This window comes from Lygodium microphyllum, chromosome 27 (genome assembly GCF_053477565.2).
Source record: "Lygodium microphyllum isolate KBCC chromosome 27, Lygodium_microphyllum_v1.1.10, whole genome shotgun sequence".
In the NCBI taxonomy this organism is placed as follows: domain Eukaryota; kingdom Viridiplantae; phylum Streptophyta; class Polypodiopsida; order Schizaeales; family Lygodiaceae; genus Lygodium; species Lygodium microphyllum.
Genome location: NC_141161.1, coordinates 64,049,759 through 64,069,678, shown reverse-complemented (window position 1 = coordinate 64,069,678; position 19,920 = coordinate 64,049,759). Strand labels below are relative to the sequence as shown.

Genomic DNA, 19,920 nt, shown 5'->3' with positions numbered 1-19,920 from the left:
CGCGGATCATAAAAGGGGTTAGGAGAGGATTACCCGTTTATTTGATCAAACTCAACAAGTTGGATCAAAAGCAAGAGGCTCATGAGGGACCCTCTTGGCTAAAAGAATACGCTGACGTGTTCCTTGAGGAATTAACTGAACTTCCACCTCCAAGAGAAGTTGATCATGAAATAAGGCTAATACCTGGAGCTGCGCCAATTGCAAAGAGACCTTATAGAATGTCTATTCCGGAAGCTATTGAGTTGAAGGAACAACTCAAGCAACTGTTAGATCAGGGCTACATCCGGCCTAGCAATTCACCATGGGGAGCTCCAGTCCTATTCCAGAAAAAGAAAGATGGGACACTTCGACTATGTATTGATTACCGTGGGTTGAATCAATCAACAGTCAAGAACAAGTACCCTATTCCTAGAATAGATGAGCTTCTTGATCGCCTTCAAGGTGCAAAGATCTTCTCCAAAATTGATCTCAGGTCAGGTTACTATCAAATCAGGATCAAGGATGAGGATATTCCAAAAACGGCCTTCAATACAAGATATGGGCACTTTGAATTCTTGGTTATGTCATTCGGACTTACAAATGCACCTGCCACTTTCAATAGATTAATGTAGGATATTTTTAGGCCATATCTTGATAATTTCGTGCTTGTCTTCTTCGACGACATTTTAGTCTATTCTAAACAGGAAGAAGATCATGAACCTCAACTACGGATTGTTTTGGAGACAATGAGGTCTCATAAGCTGTATGCAAAAATGAAGAAGTGTGCATTCTTCAAACGTCAGATTCAATATCTAGGATTCATAGTATCATCAGAAGGAATATCAGTAGATCCAGCCAAAGTCAGAGATGTGCTTGAATGGCCAATACCATTATCTGTCAAAGAGATACGCAGTTTTCTTGGCTTGACAGGATGGTATAGGGTCTTTATCAAAAACTATGCTTTGATTACAGCACCTCTTACCGACTTACTAAAGAAGCAGACTTCTATTACATGGTCAACTCCCGAGCAAAATAGCTTCGATCAATTCAAGCAATGTTTGGTATCAGCACCTATTCTGAGACTTCCTGATCTCAATAAGGAGTTCGAGGTAGTAACTGATGCTAGCATTCTTGCATTGGGGTGTGTTCTTATGCAGGAAGGTCATCCAGTAGCATATTCTTCAAGGAAATTGAAGAGTCACGAAAAGAATTATGCCACTCATGATCTGGAGTTATTAGCTGTCATCCATGCTCTAAAGCTTTGGAGACACTACCTGTTGGGAAATAAGTTCACTCTAGTAACCGATCATAAGAGTCTCAAATGGATTTTTACCCAGAACGAGCTCAACATGAGGCAACGTCGATGGATTGAAGTATTGGAGGAATATGATTTTGAAATCAAGTATCGGCCAGGAAAGGAGAATGTGGTTGCCGATGCACTCAGTCGCAAGGCATTCCTAAACTCCCTAATCTTGCAGAATCCATCAACGGCCAGATCTCTGGCTACAAAGGTATCTATGCCAAGCAACCCTATACTCGAATTAGCTAGAGAGGAAGCATGCCATGACTTAGCTTACCAAGCAATGATAAAAGAAATATCTGCCAAGGACTAGAATCCGAAGTTACAGGCCAAGTATCATGAATTTGCTGTTGACAACGGACTTATTTACTATAGAACAAGGCTATGTATACCAGCAAGCCAGTCACTTAAGCAGAAGATATTGTGGGAAGCTCATGACTCCCCTTTCGCAGGACATCCTGGCTATGCAAAAACTCTTAATGCAGTTAGGAAAAGCTACCATTGGGAGAGGCTCAAAGGTGACGTCCTCAAATATGTCACTGAATGTTTGTCTTGCCAACGCATCAAGGCTGAACATGTCATGATGCCAGGAAAATTACAACCACTTGACATTCCCCAAATGAAATGGGAATTCATCAGTATGGATTTTGTGGTGGGCTTACCCCAAGTCCAAGGAGGATACAACTCCATTATGGTTGTAGTTGACATGCTTACTAAGGTTGCACACCTGATTCCCGTAAAGACAAACTATAAAGCTTTCGATATTGCAAGAGTGTTTATCAAAGAAATATTCAAGCTACATGGGTTACCTAGAAGGATCATTAGCGATCGAGATTCTCTTTTCACTTCTCACTTCTGGAGAGCTATCTTTGAAGCCATTGGAACCCAACTCTGTTTTAGCACTGCCTACCATCCCCAAACAGATGGACAAACAGAGCGAGTAAATCAAATCATTGAGGATATTCTTAGGGCTTACTGCTGTCGAGAGCCAAAGAGATGGATTCAATATTTGCCGTTAGTAGAATTTGCTTACAATGCTTCTTACCAGCAGAGCATTCAAATGAATCCCTTTCAGGCATTGTATGGTCATGATTGCCGAAGTCCTCTAAATTTTTCAGATCCTACCCTAAGAGTGGAAGCTTCAAGACAAATGTTGGAGGACATGGATGACCAAATAAGGTCAATAAGACAAGACATACAAGTAGCCAAAGATAAACAAAAAGCATATGCGGATTTGAAGCGCCAAGAGAGGATCTTCGGAGAAGGAGACATGGTCTTCATTCGTGTACGGCCGAAAAAGAGTTCTTTATCTCTAGGTAAATGCAAGAAGCTAAGTCCAAGGTATTGTGGACCATATAAAATCCTCAAATGCCTAGGACCCAATGCTTATAAATTGCAACTTCCTGATAACCTAAAAGTTCACAATGTATTCCATATTAGTCTCTTGAAAAAGTATGTACCCAACCCAAATCATGTACTTGATGACCAACAAGTTGTAATGCCTAGTCAAGGAATCCTTGAACTACGGCCGGAAAAGATTTTAGATGTCAGGGAGAGACAGTTGAGATCTAGAACCTTGAGAGAATGCCTCGTCCAGTGGAAAGATTATCTCGAAGAGGATGCTACCTGGATGGATGAAAGCTCTCTCAATCTTCAATATCCCCAGTTTATCTCGAGATGAGGACATCTCAATTCTTCTAAGGGGGAGAGAATGTAATATTTCCGCACACTCCGTACCGTAAATATTAACTATCCGCACGCGGTGTAAACCCTGTGCAAAGGTATTCCCTACTTCGCAAGTTATTAGTAACTTAAACCATACCATTCACGAGGTCTCCACGTCGATAATTAAAAGCCGGGGTTGAAGACCGTATAACCGCAAGGGAACGACCGCTTGGGAAGGGCAATAGGATAAATTAAGGCAAATTTTTTTACTATTATCCCTTCCCCCAGCCGATGCATGGCTGGAGGAGAGGGAGTGTGGAGGGGGGATGGCCAAGTGAGGGACTGCATGAGGGGAGTCCTCCACGTGTGTGGAGGCCCTCTTCCCCACCCCCATGCCTATATAAACACCCCCATCAAGGGGGTGTGCTAGAGGGAGAGAGAGGGAGAAGCTGTGGGAGGGAGAGAGCTAGAGGAGGAAGAAGTCGCAGTGCCGACGTGAAGGGAGGAAGGGCCGCCATCGTTCAGGAGCCGCCGCGCTGCCGCCAGCTGCCATAGCCACCGCTAGTCCAGTCCACCAGTCGCTACCGCCCTGTCCGCCGGCCAGCTCAGGCTGCCCCGCCACGTGGATCATGACCCCCCCCCCCCACCTGTTTCTGTTGAAGCTACAGAAGCTTCTTAGAAGCTTCTTTAGAAGCTTCTAAGGAGGGGGTCTCCTTAAGGTCCCTTCCCACCACATTACTAAGAAGACCTCTTTATACCCTTCCCGGGACTTTGAAGAGGGGACGGTGAAGCCATAAAGACCCCCGCAAGACCCATCGAAAAGGCTATCGCAAGAAGATTTTAAAGCCGCAAGCCGTCCGAGATTAAATTCCGTGCCGATTCGAGTTTTCTTGAAAAGACTCCTAAAGCCTTTGCCGCAAGCACCATCCCGAAAAGGAAATCTCCCGCATACAAGGATAAAGGCAGAGGTCGGAAGGCCGCATTCCGAGGGCCGTCACTCCGTAGACCACAAAGGCAAATCGGAAGTCGAATTTACGACTACGATGGCCCCAAAAAGATCACAAGGTGCGACCGCGGGAGGCTCATCTCCGAATATACAAGTGGACATCTCCCCGAGCCCTCAAGTCCAGATTCTTTCGATTTGTTTTCGCATAAAGAAATGATTAGGCGCGCTTAGCTCATAAAAGGAATTGCATTTTTACGCTTAATTTTAATGCATACGGAAATTGGAAAGAAATACATGTGATAAAGCATCTCTTGAAACATTAGGCAAGGTTGAATTATGTCATGAATTTGAACGAGTAGAAGGCTAGTTGCATGTAGTTTTGGTACAATATCAAAGTAATGAGTCTAATCCTAGGCAAGGAAATGGGATTTATAAGTGCATTATCTTTCGTCCTAGACATGGTAGAAATAAGCGTGTGCCGCATGTTAGGCAACATCCTTCTCGTAATGACTTCATGAGGCAAGGTTAACCCCATAAGGTATTATCCGAAAAGGAATAATAGAGTACGAAGATGGTCTTATAAACTTGCAAATAGCATGTAAGATGGAATAAGTTAACACTAGCTTTGTATAAGTTTCATTAACTACTTCGTAGCTAGGAGAATGTTGCATATTGCATAGTCATCATGCGATAACGTCATTCATTAGAAACCGCATTTAGGAAAGATTGCATGGTTCGTCAAAGCATAGGATTCGAAAGTATAGACTACAAAGTAGTAGGCATGATTAATTGGTAAATCCTAGCAGGACCTAGGAAAGTTAGCGTACAGATTGGCAAGCATTTTACCTTACCAAGGAAAGATAAAGTTATCATGAACCATGTGATACGTAGAGGCAATCAATCGCATGTTTACGCGTATTGGTGGAATTTTATCTATTGCTCTCCGTTAGATTTAGTTTATTACCTTTAGAAGGATCATCCTTGTCGCAAGATAGGTATAATTGAAGTGACTAAGTAACCTAAACCACAAGGGACTCATATGGGTATGGCTCCGTCGGTATGATAGGTATTCCAAGTGCTAACTAGGATTTAGTGCAATAATAATTCGACCTAGCTTTAGACAAAAACCGTGAATCTAAAGATCCTACACACGTTCACAAAATGTCGAAGCAATTGGATGTTCATGTATGAAATGATCTAAGGTTTTATCCTAAGGATCATGATGAAACTCCGACGGAGTTGCATATTTCTAGAACCATCGGTCAACCTAATTAGGAATGATTTGGAGGATACCCTAAACCCTGTTACTCGGCTGGGGTAAATTCCGTGAACGGAAAACACTAAGCAATGGAATGATCCCGTGGAATTAGATGCAATACATGTGCAAAAAGCTGCAACATTGTATAGACTTGAGATTTGTCCACAAGAGAGTTTTGTCATCTCTCGAAATGAGGTTGGCAAGTTAATTTACAAGAGGATGAGTAATCATCCTGTTACTCACTTTTCTTGGGGAATAATTGCCAAGGAAAAGGAAAGTTAGGTATTTGCGAATGACCCGACAATAAACCAAAGCGACATGGTCGCTGGATCCTGCCACAACAGAACCTTAAGCATTGGTAGGGTATGACCCTAACCCAAGAATGATAGGAATCTTGCCAAGTTGCAATTGATTCCGGATCGAATGCGGGTTGCATTCGGAGGAAATGAGTCACTCCTTAACAGTTTGCCAGCCAAACGACCATTGGAAATTGATTGTGCTTGTAACAGTTTAGAAAGCACTGTTTGCATTGTTTGCTCAATGAACTAAAGGAGGAAAACATATCTAAATACTTCAGGTTGAAGCCTGAAGGGAGAGGCAGCTTCAGTTACCCCCGACTGCCTGCCTAACCCTAACCAAGGGGGTTGTTAACCGCGCCGGGAACGTGGACCGAACCCGCCGTGAGAGGTCTCTCCGTTGAGTTCTGCTTGGAGCAGGAGGACGCTTGGGTGCCAGGGGGGCTCTGGCTGTAAATCCCTCGCCTTCCGGGTCCTGCACAAGAGACTAACGTGACTCGGGATTGGATCTCGAGGCCCGCATACTAGTCTACGGGCGGAAACTTGGATTAGTGATCCCTGGTGGATTACTGGATAGCCTTCGGGCGGATTATGAATACGCCTACGGGCGGGAAACTCCTTGTATTGCAAAGATAAAAGGATAAAATGATAATAAAGAAGTTGTTTGGCATTGTTTTTTTTATGTCCTGTGATAAGATTACGTGAAGGAACCAGTGCTTAACAGGGTTAATCAAGGAAGCTGTTTGTTATATGTCAAACTAATGTGGTAGGTAATTACATAACTAAAACAAGTCGAGGAAAGTGCGGAGGATGGACCATGGGTCCGTCCTACGGAGGGGTGGTCCCGATTAGCCGGGAACTTTTCTCAAGGCATTCGACGAACAGAAGGACGATCGACATCACCGAAACAAGTAATGAGAACGATGACTCGGAATTACCGATTACCCGATTCAAGCTATTTTAGGGGAACTGAATGGGACTATGCCTTTTGGCAGAGAGGTCGAGCCTTGCATCCCTCTCGTTTCCCATTCTCCTTGAACCAAGTGCAGCATGAATCTGCTTCAGACCTGGCGTTTCTGCGTAAAGTAGTTCGATCAGGTCTGACGCTAGTCGCTGTTAGTAAAATGACCAAACAATTCCAGTCGATCCTAGTGGGAACGGCCAGGACGCTTCCGTTACGTGGCAGACGCGGAAAGTCCTAGATTGCAAAACCCGCAACATTCCGTGGGAGTGCCGGGTGGAGTTTTCTAGACAACCTTTCCGATGGACTGCTAAGACGTGTCCTAGAGGGTTCTAGTGGTCACGTTACAGTTGATGTCGTGCACAGATATGGATGTCGTGCAGGGGCCATACCCTCTCTTGCTCTATTTGCCTATTATATTTAACATCTTATCTCTTTTTCTCTCTCCTCTCATTCTCTCATTTTTTCTCTCTCCTCTCCCTCTCTCATTTCCTTTGTCTCTCTTCCTCTCCTTCTTTCATTTCTTCTCCCTCCCTCTCCCTGTCTCATTTTCCTATTATATTTTCGTCTCTCCCCTCTCTCCCTCTCCCTCTCTCATTTTCTCTCTCTTCCTCCCCCTCCCTCTCCCTCTCTTTAATTTCCCTCTCTTTCTCCCTCTCCCTCTCCCTCATTTCTTCTCCCTCTCTCATCGCATACAAATTATACAAAAAATAAATAAAAGAGAGAGAGAATACACTCTCCCTCTCTCTCTTTCTCTCGTTCTCTCATTTCCTCCCTCTCCCTCTCCCTCTCTTTAATTTCACTCTCTTTCTCCCTCTCCCTCTCCCTCATTTCTTCTCCCTCTCACATTATATACAAATTATACAAAATTTAAATAAATAAGAGAGGGAATACACTCTCCCTCTCTCTCGTTCTCTCATTTCATCCCCGTCCCTCTTCCATTTCCTCCCTCTCACTCTCCCTTCCTCCCCCTCTCCCTCCCTTCCCCATTTCCTCCCTCTCCCTCTCTTTCTCTCTCATTTCCTCTCCCTCTCTCAATATATATACACAAATTATAAAAGCAAAAGGGAGAGGGAGAGAGAGAATGCACTCTCCCTCCCTCTCCCTCTCTCATTTCCTCCCTCTCCCTCTCTTTCTCTTTCTCTCCCTCTCTCGCTTCCTCCCCGCTCCCTCTCCCTCTCTTTCTCTTTCTCTTTCTCTCATTCCCTCTCCCTCTCCCTCTCCCTCTCTCATTTACTCTCTCTTCCTCCCCCTCCCTCTCTCATTTCTTCTCCCCCTCCCTCTCCCTCTCTTTAATTTCCCTCTCTTTCTCCCTCTCCCTCTCCCTCATTTCTTCTCCCTCTCTCATCACATAAAAATTATACAAAAAATAAATAAAAGAGAGAGAGAATACACTCTCCCTCTCTCTCTCTCTCATTTCCTCTCTCTTTTTCTCTCGTTCTCTCTCATTTCCTCCCTCTCCGTTACCCATTTCCTCCCTCTCCCTCTCTTTAATTTCACTCTCTTTCTCCCTCTCCCTCTCCCTCATTTCTTTTCCCTCTCACATTATATACAAATTATACAAAAATTAAATAAATAAGAGAGAGAATACACTCTCCCTCTCTCTCGTTCTCTCATTTCATCCCCCTCCCTCTTCCATTTCCTCCCTCTCACTCTCCCTTCCTCCCCCATTTCCTCCCTCTCCCTCTCTTTCTCTCTCATTTCCTCTCCCTCTCTCAATATATATACACAAATTATAAAAGCAAAAGGGAGAGGGAGAGAGAGAATGCACTCTCCCTCCCTCTCCCTCTCCCTCTCCCTCTCCCTCTCTTTCTCTTTCTCTTTCTCTCCCTCTCTCATTTCCTCCCCCTCCCTCTCCCTCTCTTTCTCTTTCTCTTTCTCTTTCTCTTTCTCTTTGTCTTTCTCTCCCTCTCTCTTTCTCTTTCTCTTTCTCTCCCTCCCTATCCCTCTCCCTCTCTTTCTCTCTCATTTCCTCTCCTAAACAAGCAAAAGAGAAAGAGAATTAAACCCTAAACAAGAAAAACAAGGAGAGAATGGACTCACCGATGAGATATGGCGAGGGTTTGGCGGCTCCTCTTCGCGATGAAGGTTTCTCCTCTCCTTTGCGATTGACAGCGGTGGCGGCGGCAGTGGCGGCAAGCCTTCTTCCTCTCCCTCTCTCACAATGGTCACTCTCTCTCTCGCTCTCCCTCTCAAAATGATCGACAAAAATGCGTGAAATGAACCGCGCTCGGTTTCAGCCTGTTTTTTTTCCCTATGGGGCGTCGCTATTTGCGTTGCTACCTGCCATCGCTATAGGTTTAAATCCTTGTAGTGACGCAAATAGCAACGCTGCTACTTGCGTCGCTACCCACCGTCACTATAGGTTTAAATCCTTGTAGTGAATCTCTAGGTCTTAGATCTCCTGGAGCTTCTTCATAGGACAAAACATGCATCAAAGTTACAGCTCCCTCTTTGCTACTCGAAACCCAAATCTGATGGCTCCGTTGGCTCCGAAAGGGGAGTAAAACCCCAGGATACCTAATCACAAATCTCCCAGATCACTCCTTCTTCTTTCAGTTCAATCTGCAGTTTTCAACCTATTTACAACGATCGCGATTCGCGTGATTTTGTCCATCTATCCCTCTTGTAAAAATCCCATAATTGGCTAAAAAAGCAACTATCTTTTTGCATGCCATCCTAATCTAGAAGCTTTTTCTAAATTTTTCGGATGTTTACAATAAATAATATAAAAAATAGGCTAAAATTATCCAAAAATCTAGTATTTTTAGATAATCCATGCAACTCACACTAGCACTAATGGCTCAGATCACATTGACTCTCTAGATTAATAAAGAAGTCGGATGATGATGCATTCCATACTTTTTTACACTATGTCCTCATAACATCACAACAGCGCTTTGTGAGATGGGAGCAAAGAATGATGAAGAGTACTGAACACAAGATAAATACCCGAAAGAAGAAGTTTAGATACAAGGCCAATCTGAAAACATACTCATTGATTAAAGGTATGGTCAAAATACATGTTCAAAAAAATTATTGGTCAAGGGGAGTTAAAGGATGTGATGAAAAGACATATGAAGAGCTCGAGATGAATTTTGTGATGACAAATTGTTCATTGATATGATGCCACTCACTGGAATGATTTCATCCTCTTCCCTATGATTTCACTCTCAACTTTTTTTGTTAGCAAGAAATGGGTAGCAAAGCTGATGAGGCCGTTGTAGAGAAATTCACCATGTCTCTTTGAAGCAAGCAAAGGATCGTTGGCCAATCAGAAGTCAAGGTCATAATCTCGATCTCGGAGAGAAGAGAAGAAGGTGGAATGTGATTGATGGAGAGATCTTCGAGGAGGGCGAGGAGCTCAAAGCTCGAACTCAAAAGCCACTCTCATAGAATTTGATGACGATTTTCGAGGAGGGCGAGAAGCTCAAAGCTCAAACTCAAGAGCCACTCTCATAGAATTTGATGACGATTTTTTAGGAGAGCCAGGAGCTCAAAGCTCCAACTCTATAGCCTCTCCCATAGGACTTGATGGAGAGGCAAGGCTTCTAGAACCTCCCCTTTATAGATTTTCTCACACATTTGTGCTTTTACTTTCCCAAGAAAAAGCAAGCCTAAGGCTTTTTAAAAGTTTGGCTTTAAAAATGTTAAGTTTAAGCTTTTAAAGCTTAAGCTTTGCTTCATATGCAATCCTTTTTTCTTACATCATCAAAGTGGCCATCTTATTTGTCATCTTTATCATCATCTTTTATGTCAACTCCGCATCATTCACTACATTTCTGTACGTTAACCCCTTCTTTCGATTCCTTTTGCAAAATCCAAACTCTCGTGTCTTTTCTTCAATGCACAAGACACTTTTGCTGCAGCTGCATCCTTCCCTTATCACTGTCTCTAGTGCCAATTGCAACCTCGACAAGGAACTTTCCATCTTTGCACATTGAAGGAGTGCCCAAAGGTGGGTAATCATGCTTCTGTAGCAAATCTATTCTTCACAACAGCTCCACAGCATGGCCATTATCTGAAATAATGGGAAACTTGCTCTTTTTACTTTGTAACAATGCTTGAGATGCCTCTCTGATGCTACATCCTGCCCGTGTGCACTCACAAGATTAGTCGTCATGGCATCTTGAAGCTCTATATGCCTATTGATAACAAAGTCAATATTATTTATATCTCATGTGAACCTTGGATGGTAAAACCTTTAGATTTGTAACTTTTATCTAGATAAGAGAATTAGTGAATAATAACTCACTTTATGATAATTATTTATTACATGGTTGTTCGTGTATTAAATATCATTGAATATTGAATCTCATAACTCATTTGGACAACTTTTAGTAGTAAGTGATGCGATTCTTTTAATAATCTTTAAGCTATATAGCACTTAACATGTAAGTTCTTACTTCTCTTTTAGAAATGATATGAATCATATAAGAGGTAAAATAAATAAACGGTATACATGAGAGTATGTTAAATTCAGTAGAGTTATATTCATTTTTTGGTTCTTAGCAATGAGATATTGTTTATAAATGCTAGATATTACGATCAAATGCTTTGAGTAAGTTGATTGCTTCATGAGCTTTATATTATAATTAGATAGTATCAAATCTATATTATAAGGTGGTGTATTTAGTTATAAATGTTAAAATATTATTATTATTTATTTATTGTTTTTTTAAAAGAAATAATTATTATATATATAGTGGAAATTAGAATCATCTTATTGATAAATAATGGGGTTGTTGAGTATGGACTAAATAAGAGAATATATATGTAACTATGATAGGGAGAGATAGAGGGAGGAAAACTCAGTTTCATTTTGAGTTTTTAGATGATGTATTTTATAAATATTTCTATTTTTACTACAGAATATCAAAGATATTTCATTCTATAGATGCAAACATAATACATATTGTGATGGAGATATGTAAAACATTGGTATTTTGGATATCTTGATTCATATTCTATGATATCCTCTTGTAACATGCATTATGATGGATACTATGGAAACATAGGGATGACAATCTTCATCCTATGATATGGGATATACTTTTAATATTATATTATCGATAATGATTGAATTTTTTTTTTGAGAGATCTTAAGATGATTAAGCCTCTTCTAAGGGGAGATCATATAAGTGTCTTGCAAAATATGCAACTCTAAATGAGAATCTGAAATGAGAAAAACCACGAGATCCCCAGGAAAGAGAATCAAGTTCTTTGTTGCACAATTTTATGGAAATTTGAATTGCGGGTCGTGGGTAATAGATATGTAAAGAAGGCTACTTTTAGCCGGCCCTTGTAAATAGCTTGAACTATCTCTCTTCAACTACTTAAGCACCATGCAACAGAAAGAAGATCCATGGATGGGACCCCATGACCCTATCCCGTAGGAACTATGAGCTCACCCCAAGGGATGCCAGAATCATCCAAGGGTCACAACCATGGTTATTTCTAACAAGATATGCTTAGATACAATCTCCAAGTGAGAGTGAGATTAGCTTAAACCAATTATGATTATTATTTTAAACAAATACTTTTAAATATTTTGATAATCACTTTATGAAGAGTAAATGTGAAGGACCTTGAAGAAGATGTCTAGCTTTTTAGAAGACTCTTTATGAGACTTTATGAAGATGATACAAGTTGTTGAGAAGACTCTTTCTAGATATTTTATGTCCTTACTTCTTTTCTTTTGAGTTATGTATGATTATTCCTCTTGTCATTATTGTGCTTGATTATAAACATCAAGATTAAAAGTAGGATTAAGAGTTATTTATACATATCTAATTTGGTATGACACACATTCAAACATGTTTTTTCTTGAGGAGAATATATTGTTCAAGAAGACTTGTACGGTTGATACTATGGTTCTCAAGCAATTCACAAATTCATATAGAAGATAGCTAAGTGAGGCAATTCTTCTTCTTCTAGAAATTCAAGATTATGATTGCGTTTGAGATTGTGAATGAGATTGAGCGTGAGATTGGGATCCCTTATCATGTACATGACATAAGCTCCGGGGTGGGGAGGTTCAAGATCCATGTTGGAGTGCATGTCGTGATGTTTCATTGCTTCTACTCCATAAACTTGATTTAATATTATGTAGATTTATCTTCTTCTCTATTTTCTCCACATGCATCTTTATTCAGTTTGATTATCTATATGCTTTGCCGTGATTATGAGGGAGACATGATATATATAATCTCTTATCGCATGCTTTTTCTATCGTGAGAATGAACTAGAACCTTTGTAGTTTTCCCTTTAGAGCCTACTCTATCATTACAACATGAGATCAACCTCGCTTGTGGATTTACATAATGAATTAATGCAATTCTTGCAACCTTTTGATAAATCAAAGTTGCAAGTGCTTCATGCACATTATGTTGTGGCTAACGATCTAAAGAATAATCCAAAAAAATAGACTCCTTCCTTGTGCTTGCTTTCTGCACATTGCACATTGCTTACGTTTTACGGTTAACAATTCTTTTGGAAGACTTATGTTTTAGTTATGATAAATTCCACTTAGCAATTGAAAGTAGGGATCCTACTACCATGATGAGACCATTAGGATGACATGGATGCTGAAGATTTATTGTTGATCATGTTACTGATTGTGAAAAGATCTTGGCTAGACTTGAAGAGATGAATCTTACTCTTTTAGGTCCGAAGTAATTCTTTGAAGTGAATGAGGTTTTGATTGTAGAATGCATGTGTGGTCCATACAAAAGAAGGTCATCACCAATAAAAGTGGATGTGATTGATAGGATGAAAGAGACTTCCTCTTCACTATTAGAGGTGAGGAGATTTTTGGAAACTCGTGTACTTTGTCTTATCTAGATACCTCATTTCATGCATATTGTTGATGCTCTCTATCACTTACTTCAAAAGGTACAAAAATTCTAGTGGGATAGGATGCACACAAAGACTAAATAGGAGTTGAAGGAATTATTGAAGAATAGACCTTTAAATTTGGAAAAAGCGGATTATATGAGAAAAGTTGAAGAAATTGTTGTAATCATGGTGGATAGGAGTCCTCTACATATTCGTTGGCCTATTGGTCACAATGATGATGTGAGAAATAGGTATATAGTTAGATTTGGGACAAAACTATTGAATGAGAGATAGAGAAGATATCCATAGATAAAAAGAGAACTGTGGAGAGTTGTTATACCTCTAAAGTTTGACAATGAATACTTTGTTGAAGCACCTGTAATTGCATATACTAATTGTTTACCTCTTCTTGGGATGATTACGAGATGTTCTGCTCTTAAAATTGCCATGTTATGGTGGATTGCATGCAAAAACTATATGAATCCTAAATTTTGACACATTATAGGGAAAGATAACCAAGTGGCAGACATTTGGTCTCGAGCTCGGTATGGACTCGATTCTAGGTTTACATCTTGCGTATCCTCTTTCAATACATTATAGATGGATTATAGATCTAGTGATCATACTAATGGGATTGTGTAGTTTAGGTATATTATTATTGCATATGAGGACCTTAAAGATTTGTTTGAAAGCTAGGATTTGAGGACTAAATCCACAAGTGCTATTTGTAGGTTTTTGTTAGAAGATGTGTTCGGCTATATAGATGTGTGGGCAAAGTCATTGTTATACAAAGAGGAGAGCTTAATGCTGATGAGGCTAGAGCTCACACGGGATGCACTTATAAAAAATCGTCTATAAAATGTGCATTCAAAGGATATTCAAAAATACCCTTTCTTTACATGCTATAAGGCCATAAAATGACCCATTTTACTTTACTAAACTTATAGATCTCTTCACATTGTAATTAAAAAATCACTTTTATAAATATAATCCTGTGAATTCTACTAAATCAAATATCCTTTCTTTTGAACTCATGTGGTAACTTACATATTCTATAAGGTGTGCCCCTAGGGGCTAGAGACTTCTTCTTTACATTGGGAATCAATCTTGTACTTATATCTACATATAATCGAGAGGGGAATGGAAAGAGTAAAAGAGGGAATCCTCCAATTGTCAAGGCATTAGCAAAGGCATGTAGGGGTAAAATTCGAGAGTGGGCACGATTGCTTCCATATGCATTATGGGTTGATTGCACTACTCATAGTCTTGTGAGAGGGTACATACGAGTAGATCTCATGTATGGATAGAAGCTAATCACACCAACAAAAGAAGTGGCTACCCCATGGAATATCTTGCCATGGGAAGAAGTATGAGTAGGGAAGAATTGCTAATTCTTAGGATCCATTAGTTGGGAAGAAAGCTAGTAGATGTAGAGCTTGTAGTAGTGAAGATGTTGAAAGAAGACATATTGTGAAACAAAGACATGTTTGATAAAAGGCATATACTTAGATTAAGTGACTATAAAAGAAGGAGATTAGGTACCTTTTTATGACACCAACTTGGATAATCAACATATTACTATCTGAAAAGTCTCCTAAATATGGTTTGGTCTATATATTGTGTTGCATGCATATTATAATATCTCATACTATCTTTCTAAGTAGAATAGAACAAAGCTAAAAATAGCCATAATAGGAAAATGGATCAATTTATTCAAGAGACGAGAGTTTGGCACTTACAAAGAGAAAGAGCATAGTACTAGAACTACACAAGATAACATAAAAGAAGATGACGAGCATTACATTGTGGATGAAGAAGAAGATCTCAAACATGTTGAAGGGTAAGATATGTGGCACATGCCAAAGGATGTGTAGTTTAAGAGGATGTGGGTGTCACATGGTTCCATGCCTATAGACTGAAAACTTATCAAACCTTTGATAGTGACTCGATTTTATCTATGTGTCTATGGGACCTAAGTGTCATTTTTCATTGTAAATTTTATCTTGTCTCTATCTATTGATTAGTATCATGGAATTAGGATCACACTACACTTATACATCAAGTGACTTAAAAACTTAAGGGGTAGCTCATTGATAAGTATTTGAGCCATGTGACAAAGTTTGGTGGGCATGAGAATAAGTGGAAAAGCAAAGCAAGACAACACTTGCAATTTGTGATGCAAATTTTAGGCTATTTCAAGTACCCTACTACTATGTGTAATGTGGCTGAGATTTGATGCTTTTTGTCTATAACAAACAATAGGAAAACATGGGCATAAATGGAGGATACAAGAAGAAGGGTGTTTATGATGTAAGAATGCATGTGTACATAATAAATTGGGTATTCTAGGATTGTTCTAGATTGATTTGTGTAGATATTATAAGGTGTTCATTACTTTGAAAGGGATTTCTACCTTGATTCAGATTCTCGTGAGGTTTTTTATGTGTTACATTGAGAACACATAGCCAATAGTGACCTCCCCTTTCAAGGGAATAATCTCTTCTCAAAAGGCCGTAAAAAATGAATCAATTGTAGTTATGGTTCTAGCCTCTAGGTTGTGATACCATATTGTAGCTCGTCCTTTCAGAGTCATATTAAAGGACATCATCAAGTGTCCTTCATCTTGGACTCGATAGTTAAACATTAACTTTTGGAATTCATTAATATGAAGTTCTGTATCTTCTTTTGCCAAACCATTAAATATGGGTAGAGAAAATCCTAAGGCTAGTAAGTTTGGCATTCCTATTGGGATTGCAATAGGTTACACCATTACGACTGCATTCACTAGAGTTTGAATGATAGGAGCTATTGCTCCACTCAAGCTGGGCTCATTAGCTGGGAGAGGGGAAGTATAAGAACTTCCTCCTCCTAATGGACTATCCATGGGGCTAGGGCTACTAAGACCCCTCCCTTGTAGGGATATCAAACCACTGATCCTTTGTGGAGAATATATCCTAATAATTTCGGCCCGCCGTCTAGCTCTTTCGGCTCTTTCTTGCTTTTGAAGCTGGGCTTGATGGTCTTTTGGATCTATTTCATTACCTTTTGGCATACACTAATAAACTAGTCCCTATTAACGAAGATTTAGAGACCACCACTTATTAGCAGCTTCCGGCAAATGCACCACTTGACAAGACCTAAAATGGGTATGACATTGACTCTTTGGCACTAGTCGGGCCTCTACTGTGCACCCAAATTACCCCTCAGCCTCGTAGCTATAGGAGCGTCTAAGGGGTATACTACCCTAACCTCTAATGTAGAACTTCACATTTGCATGGATTGTAATCTAATGAATAACCCTTCCCACACTTATGAAAGGGAGTCCCTACACATATTGATGTAATACACCATGTAAGCACAAATCAAGGGAGTTCTCCTCGGGTAAGTTTTTCATAAATATATGTGTGTATCATGTGGGTTCAAAATAAAGTATTTTTAAAATATCATTTTTATAGATTGTTTACATACAAAATAGTATAATATAAAGGGGTTATTTACAGATTGAAAATAATAGGATTACGTTTTATTCAAGAAAAATTCACAGATAAGGATATTTATAAATAGGCCTTTAATGCACATGATGTAGAGGATATACATATAGTAACTTTCTTGAGAGTGCCCCTCTGGTTTTCACAGCCTCACTATGGCTCTCCTACATCTCGGGGATTAGTCCTGAGATGCACCGCTCATAAATAGAACACATTCAATACATGCTTATCTCTTTTAATTAGTTGTTTTAGGAGATATAACATATTCATTACTGAATACTCCCGAAGGAAACGAATTGCTAACCCTACAACATAGGGTACCTTACCTCCCCAATGTAGATTAACGTTTAAGAAAACAATTGTTGTGCATGTAGGATGATACCATGTGTTGTATGCAATGCAATTGTGTATGATGTATGGTGCTCAAACATTTCTTTCATAAAAAACTAGTGTTGTGAAGGTGTAAAAACATTTATTTCATGCCTTTACTCTAAACGTAGTTGTTACATTGCATAGTGCCAACACTGAGCATGCTTGTACTACTAGACCCTCTTAGTTTTCAAAATGACATTATTGGAGGGGTTTTAGTCAAAAGGTCATATCCATCGGAAATGAGAGAGAGAAGGAAGTAGTGAATATGAGATAGAGGAGAAGAAAAATAATACACAAGAGGTACACAAGATAAAGGCAAAGCTTAAAAAATCAAAGCACTACGTATTGATAGAACCTGAGAAGATAAGCCAAATTCTTATTCGGGACTACTTGGATGCAATCTCCAAGCATTAGATCTCATTGTTGCACGAGATTCGCACGGGGTTTGTAGAAGTCGCTTGCCATAGGGATGCTTTGAGATGGCAGAATTCAACATAATTTTTTTAAATGAGCAAGCAACAATATGGGCAATTTACTCATTCAGAAACTTGGATGTAGGCGAGGATATAATGCTCCATCTCAAGCCTAGGTGAGGGGCTTAAAGCTCGACCTCAAGCCTTCTCTCTGAAATTCGATGGCGGTATTCGAAGAAGGCGAGGGATAAAAGCCTCACCACAAGCCTTCACTCTTGGATTTGACGGAAAGCTTGAAAGAAGGCAATATCTTCAATAAGGCGAGTGACACTTATCTAGATACAAGAAACTTTACAAGGAGTAGGGCAAGATAAGTATGGCTTGAGTAGGTCATGGAAGGCAATTCACCAACTATTAATGCATACAACTCCTTAAAGATTCGAGTCCAATTAAGATGTCAACATGTCATGTGGTTAGAAAAACTTTGACAATGGCGCTTTGAAGAGCTACAAAAAGGTTTGAAGAGCTACAAAAAGGTTTGAAGAGTGGAGAACTAGAGATGTGCATGTGGATAGGGGTGCTTTATGTAGAAAAGATTAAATTCATACAATCAGAATTCAAGCTTGAGAAATTCGCATCTTTCCTTGAGGAAAAGAAATCGCTCGGTCCCTATCTTCTATTCTGTCTGTAATACAGAGACACATAACCATTATCGCTTCCTAATTATCAATCTTTTCACACTGAAATCGATGATATGTAGTTTTACCACCTCCAGAGGATGGCAACCTCCTATGCTCCTTCAATATTATTTCTATTTTTGTGCTGCAGAAGAGGCCTCAACATGGCTTGAATGATGCGCTTATTCTCCAGCATGTATCTTCTCATGGTCGAAGAGGAGTAGGCGGTTGAATATTAAAGATTGAGATGTTATAGACTTTGAAGAAGACGGCCATAACACCTCGTCCGCAGGCAGACAGCTAGGAAGAAGGTTTCATCCTCGTCGTCACTCCACCATCCAATTAATGCAGGACATCAGGTCGGAGAAGCCTTCAAGTTCGAGACTCGTTTGATGCTACCCCTCCATCGCAACTCCCCCCACAAATCGTGATCGAAGTCTTTCCTTTATATAGTTTCTTTTGTTATTACGAGCTTGTGACATCAAGGATTACGTCGTCCTTGTGCTGCCATCTTTCAGGATGCACCCTTGAAAGACGTTGCCATTAATATTATCATCTAGGAGTGCTACAGGTAGAGACATCATTGTGATGAAAAAGACCACCTGGCTGAACACGTCGATGACCAGCTGAATAGTGGATGAATATCGCCCATGCTTGCTTGTTTCAAAGGTGATGATCGGAGATAAGCTTTCACTAACTTGTAAACCAATATATCCAAAGGAATCGAATTATCTCCATGAAGCCAGGGGTGTGTTAAAGCCTACGTAGCTATCATTCTCTTTCGCAAATATTTGTATAATAGTCATTTGAAAAAATCCTTAGCTTGTGCAAAGATAGTTGGCCAAGGCATCTTATCAAAACTAGGATTAGCACACGGATCACTGCCTAAAATATCCCCAACTTGGTGCAAGCCCAGAAAAAAACGACTCCCACAAAGAAGAATATAAGTAATAACTCCAATGGTTCAAACATCAGCCTCTGCACTATATGATCAATGAAGAACTTGAGGTGCAATATAGTAGGCACTTTCCACGATGTCATTAATTCTCTCCTCTGGCTTGATAAAATCCAACAGACTCAAATCGATAGCCTTTATTGGTGCAGCTTCATCCTTTGTTGTGAAAGGAAAATTCTCTGGCTTCTTATCGCGATGAACAACACCTTGCAAATGGTAGAAGGATACTTTGTGGTTATCCTCACAAGCATCATAAAACTGTACTAAGTTGTCATGCCCTTATATTTTCACTTCCCTTTTTACATCCTCGATGGCAATGGTTGTTGTCATCTTGGCTTTGGCTATCACTCTGACAGCTACACCCGACATTGCATTTCACCCTTCTTCACTCTTGCAAAGCAAGTATGGTTAAAGTGCCCACTGCCAACCTCATCCCCAAGCTAATATTTGCTAGTGAAACTTCATGAATACCCAAAATTCTTCTCTAGGGGGATGTCTACTTCGACACCTTTAGGTATTGGTCCTTCCTTTGGTTTTGTTGCACCATATCTCTTGACCAAAGATGCTTGGATGTGTAAAGGTAGAGGAACAGTGGACATAGCATAGCAATTCTCCTCCTTCTCCACAAAGAATGCAAATGTCGGATGTTGCAATACTCCACTAAAGTGTCCATGATATGAGCAGATAACTTTTATCTTTCATAGACTGCTAAATGTTAAACTAATTTCGCTTTTAAAGAGACATATCATATGCACTGACAACATCAGAATTAC

General features: G+C 40.0%; 1 pseudogene; it reads right to left on the bottom strand.

Moving 5' to 3' along the window:
- Nucleotides 1-18,772: 18,772 nt before the first annotated feature.
- Nucleotides 18,773-19,746, bottom strand: LOC148012392 (CDPK-related kinase 3 pseudogene; annotated as a pseudogene).
- Between the last annotated feature and the right edge of the window lie 174 nt (nt 19,747-19,920).